The sequence below is a fragment of the Coenobita brevimanus genome, chromosome 72 (assembly GCF_032717465.1).
Source record: "Coenobita brevimanus isolate Jiangsu-jjx chromosome 72, ASM3271746v2, whole genome shotgun sequence".
Lineage (NCBI taxonomy): Eukaryota > Metazoa > Arthropoda > Malacostraca > Decapoda > Coenobitidae > Coenobita > Coenobita brevimanus.
In genome coordinates this window covers 28,433,118-28,438,495 of record NC_137025.1, presented here as the reverse complement: position 1 = coordinate 28,438,495, position 5,378 = coordinate 28,433,118, and positions in this window count along the sequence as shown.

The following is a 5,378-nucleotide window of genomic DNA, read 5'->3' as shown; positions in this document are numbered from 1 at the left end:
AAGCAACAATAACCAAAAGCACTGAATACAAACAGCACTCGACCACTCCGAGTGACGTCATTGAGATACATCTTCGCTATCCCCCCAAAAAAAAAACATCAACCACAAGGGCAACAACAACAACAAAACAACAATAACAATTACAACTCAGGATAATCATATTGCCAGTATATGTAAAAGAAAAATCACTAATTAACTGTATAAAACTGAACCTTCATTGTCCATGCAGCACCGTTCATTAATTACCCGCATCCCCAGCGAGGGCGGCAGATTTCTTTGAGTATTCACAACTAATTCTGCAAACACGAAGATCCCACAGTGTTTCGCCATATAATCTTGGTGCCACAGTTATCATTCATATTTTCCTGGTTATCGCAGAGCTATATATTTGGTCTACACATTATGGCAGTGACCATACTGTATTTGCTCTCTCTCTCTCTCTCTCTCTCTCTCTCTCTCTCTCTCTTTAATCTTTCAAACCCTTTTCATTGTCTCCCATTTATTCGATTCCCATCAAACTGTTTCAATTGTTCCTTGCGGAAATATCCTCCTGACACTTTTCTCATTTTTTTATTTTTTATTTAGGCAGTTTAACTAGTTCTATGGAGTCAGAGGTCAAACCGTAGAAATAGACATAAAAGGAAGCATGACAACACCTATGACAGCAACAAATTCAGTGATATTATGGGGATTTTTCAAAGTTTTAGGAAAATATTCGAGAGTTGTACCTTTATGAACTTTGTGTACCTATATTTACTAAAAGATCTGACTCCCCCAGATGGCTGGACAGCAATTGTGCCAGAGCAACGACCGAAAAGTCCATCGCATATTACATTTTATTTATAATAAAAAAAACAACCGAATCCTAAATTCCTAGAAACCAAGGAACGAAACGCTTAATTAATACTGATTTTCTGGTCATGTCTTAGTTCTTCCAATAATAACAAGTCGTCACTCATTTCACCACTAAAATCTTCAGATGGAAACACTATAATGACTGGCGGGGAAAAGCGAACCTCACTGCCAGTATGTTTGCCAGATATTCTACCTTAGAGGAAGTCAGTGAGAACGTTCCGGTACTACAGCTTGACTATTCTGAAATTGCTGCACTAAAGATACAGAGTATAGAATCCATCTTAGACATTTTTCCAACCAGATGGAATTCTGCCAATCATTTTGGAAAAAAAAAAAGAGTTCCCCCAAACTTGCTCCTCTTCTAGATAAATTAATCAAAATATGCATATGTAGTTTTTCTTTTGCTAATTCTTGGAAAGAAGTTAACATCCACCCAATTCTGAAAAAAAGGAAGTTCCTCTGATTCCTCTGATTACAGACCAATAGATGTTGTATCTTCTCTTGGCAAAGTATTTGAGATTGTATTTAATAAGCACATTGTGAAACACCTTGACACCAACAGCTTAATCAGTGACAGACAGTATGGTTTTCGCCACGAAAGATCCGCTGTTGACATACTCAGTCTCTTGGATCATACCATCCCTCAGTCAACAGACCAACATGGAGAAACCCATGCAATAGCCCTTAAGATTTCTAAAGATTTTGACAGTGTGACAATTTCCCTGCTATCCAGACTCCCTTGATACTGCCTATCATCTTTGTTCCACAGATGTCGTCATAGCTCAGTGACAGAAAGGTAAGCGTTAAAGTACATGATTTATATTCCAATTTCTACTCCATTAATGCCAATGTGCCACAAGGATTAGTCCTGGCCCCAACCCTATTCGTAATTCATGTTAATGATGTCTTGGCTATCACCCATAATCCCATTCACCCATATGCAGTTCCTCCACGGTTATACATCCATTCTCAATGTACTGGAATCTCCATAAATCAAGACTTATCTAAGATTGCTGAATGTGGGCAAAATACCATTGTCTCGTTTAATGCTAGGAAAACCGGATACTGTATATACAATTTTCTGATAGAGAGATAATGTCTGATTCCTATATTACCATTCGAGCAACTGTTATTTCTATTTCTATAAGTATTGAAATTCTCGGTGTTTCACTTAACAATGTCCTCAGTTGGACCACTCATATTAGATCACTTGCCAAAACGGCGTCAAAGGGTCTTGGATTATTATACAGAATTCGTAACATCCTCAATGACGAGCAGTTACCCGTAATTTGTAAGTCATGTGCACTCTCCTCTCGAATAATGCTCATCTTTGTGAAGTGAATGTGGAGAGGTGGCACTAAAGCAACTGGACAAACATCACAACTAGACTATAAGAATTATTAATAACCCTGCATTTACAGATGACATACCTCCCCTACAAGTAAGAAGGAATCTTGCCTCCCCTGCATTATTTTTCAGGTACTTTAGGCAAATGCTCAGACGAAGTTGCATCCACTGTGCTAAGTCTCCACCCCTTCCTTCATGGTACACAGGCTTCTGGTAGCTCTCATGACTGAACTGTTACACGGCCATATTGCAGGACTTCTTCTTGACATTAAATCTTTTATTCCACGAACTGCATCTCCTCGGAACTCGGCTCCCCAGAATAGACTTCCCCCGAGCTTCAACATATAGCTATACAAGTCCAATTGTTACAAATTTTTATGAATGGAGGAGACCTGTAATCTGGTAAATGGATTATGTTTTTATTTCATTTGATTTGTTTTTGCTTCATCTGTTCATCTTCTGAGAAAAAAAAAAAAAAAAAAAAAGAACCACGATATTTATCTGGGGAGGAAAATTCTTACTAAGCTGTTAAAAAGCCCAAATAAAAATAAAATAAAATGCATTACCAAATCTTTAACTACTTACTGTTTCCCCATATCAGTAATTTACCCTGACTAAAGTCTAATGCATCTACTGAGCTGAGTGAAACACTCAGCACCAAACAGTGAGGAATAATTTAAAACAGCTGAAAATTATCAATCAATCAATCAATCTGTCTAGATCTATATCTGTCTATCTGTCTGTCTATATATCTATATCTATCTGTCTATCTATCTCTATCTATTTATCTATCTATATAGATAGATAGATAGATAGATAAATATATAGATAGAGATAGATAGACAGATAGATATAGATATATAGACAGACAGATAGACAGATATAGATCTAGACAGATTGATTGATTGATTGATAATTTTCAGCTGTTTTAAATTATTCCTCACTGTTTGGTGCTGAGTGTTTCACTCAGCTCAGTAGATGCATTAGACTTTAGTCAGGGTAAATTACTGATATGGGGAAACAGTAAGTAGTTAATCTGCCTCTTAGTGCATATTACCGATTGTTTTTATTTACGGTATAACAAGATGAGTTCGTCGCTTTTGCAGATAATACATATGTTGTCCTTTGTTAGATGTATGAAAGGCAGCTTATACAAGTGTAATAAAAATTATAGAGTAAATACCTGAAACTACTAACTTTGAGCTCTGTCGCTTGTCAGAATCCCTTATTCTGTAATAGTGAGGAAAGCCATTACATTGACTAATTTCTGGGATACAGTACGTTACTACTGTATATATAAGATCATGCTGACCACTTCACCAGTGTATTTTCTTTTCTTTTTTTTTACCTATACTCAGTTTTTAACCTAGGAAAAGCTTCTTGCTATCATTGGGTTAAAGATTCCCCCCAAATTAATAAAATGGTCTTGTGAAAGAAAGAATATAACGCAAACGACATCACTGTTGTTGTTGCTGTAATTGATCAACCCTGGTCTGCCTGATCGGGCATATCCTTCAACTGCAGCCAAGCTACCACCCTGCTTGGCCGTCCCGTGCAGTGAACCGATGTTCTGTGGCAGTTGACAGCACCTCGGTGTTGCAAAAAGCGTGAACAAGCGTGAAGATTTAGCTCCTGGAAGAACGCCGCATTTGCGTCGCTCCACCCGGGTAACAGTGGCGCCATACTAGGCTCCAAATCACCCCGTTATCTGGTTATATGGTAAATACCCAGCACTGTAAATAGTTTCCTGGGTTAAAGGAAACCACAAGGCTTGTCACTCAGTGTGGAGCCACCTGAAGAGTTAAGAATACTAATTAAAAGTATCAGGAAAGGAAGAAAGAATTTGGGAGAAATGAAAGAAAGACAGATAGAATAATAAAGGTGACGGAAGAAGCTGACAGCATTGCGTCACACGAGTGGATGATGGTTGTCACCACCTATCACCACGTCGTTATTGTAAAGGGGTTAACATTTCTCTTCTGATTTTCTTCAGCATTCAGGCGGATTGTAGAAAGTGGATACAACGCCTCTTTGGCTTCTTTTTTGTAACCCATAAATCCCTAGAGATGGATACGACTGGGTTGGGATAAAGATTATAAACTCTTTACAATGTTTCACATCATTCTTTCACCATATTTAGGATGTTTTGACAATATTCGTCAGCTAACTCTACATCCGTCGTTTATTCCAGAGTTCATTTATTTTTCGTTCAGTAAAATCGTTCTAGAAACTCATGTACTGTATATATTTTCCATGTATGTAGCGGCAAGAGTGTGACAATATGATGACAGTCGGGAGTGTACGTATTACAACACTGCAAATAGATGTGGGGGCGGCCACTCTCATCATCAGAGTAGTAGTTCAGGGTGGTGAAACTGGGTCATGCAATTTTACAAATATGTTGCTATAATCAAGCTTGTGAGTAGTGTGCTTGTGAGTCATGTTACGTTGAATTTTACTTCGGTTTATGATGCCGTGCACTAATGGCTAACCTATGACCACGGAACATGCCAATAAACCCCCGGAGGAAATCTTGCTTTCAATAAGGTAATGCTGAAACGATTTTAATCAATAGTTCAATCATAAGTATATCAGTGGCACTCGCTTCTTACACTGAAGTTCAAAGTTCATCTTGAAAAAATAAATCTTTCAAATGTGAACGTACATACTTCCTTATGATAACAGGTTGTTACAGGGACTTGTTCATTTTGTCAACAGTTAAGACTTTTATGGGCATCTATGCCTGTGCGTATATTTGTGTGAATGTGTCTACTGTTTATGCATGAAACTTAGTTCCCTAATCCATGCCGAAAATAGCAGTATGGACACACACACACACACACACACACACACACACACACACACACACACACACACACACACACACACACACACACACAACTCCTTCAAGAGAATTTCATTCAGTTCAGGTTGACCATCAACATGCTCGGACGCGTGTGTGTGTGTGTGTGTGTGTGTGTGTGTGTGTTAATGTGCAATGGGTACGGTATATTTCTGCCTGCTGGGTGCTTAAGGGAAATTCAGGCACATAAACATAAAAAAATAAGACTTTGACAGGGGGAAAATCTGCTTTCTATTTTATTTTATTTTTTTTTTTTCTGTACCCTTGCGCAAAAGCCCGATGGAATAATGTGATTCTTTCGTTTTGTTTCTCT